Source organism: Pteropus medius, unplaced genomic scaffold (assembly GCF_902729225.1).
Source record: "Pteropus medius unplaced genomic scaffold, Ma_sr-lr_union100, whole genome shotgun sequence".
NCBI classification, from domain to species: domain Eukaryota; kingdom Metazoa; phylum Chordata; class Mammalia; order Chiroptera; family Pteropodidae; genus Pteropus; species Pteropus medius.
The window spans coordinates 86688-87070 of NW_024343734.1; positions in this window are offsets into that span (position 1 = coordinate 86688).

A 383-nucleotide genomic window follows, 5' to 3' on the forward strand; every position below is an offset into this window, starting at 1 on the left:
CGATCTCCTCCTCTCATCTGTCACTATTCGCTTTCTCTGTCATTCTCCTCCTGAATCATATCTGTCTGTCTCCAAGTCCCATGATACCTTGAATGTGTCTTATCTGAGCTCAGGACAAGACTCTCTCCGCAGTCCCCACCCAGGAAATTCCAGGAGAGAGGACTATGTGGGAAGAGCCCCCCACATCCACTGCCTCCCCGGGCCGCGGGCCTTATCGCTGCCCAGGCCCAGCTGGTTAATGTCTGGCCTGGAGCTCCTGGAAAAGTGGGGATGAGAGCAGAGGGGGGGAATCTGCCTGGGATTGACATTTAATTGGCAAAAGAATGCGAAGGGATCTCGGGCCCAGACTCCTGGTCCGAGGGAGGAGGGGGCTGACACGGGGT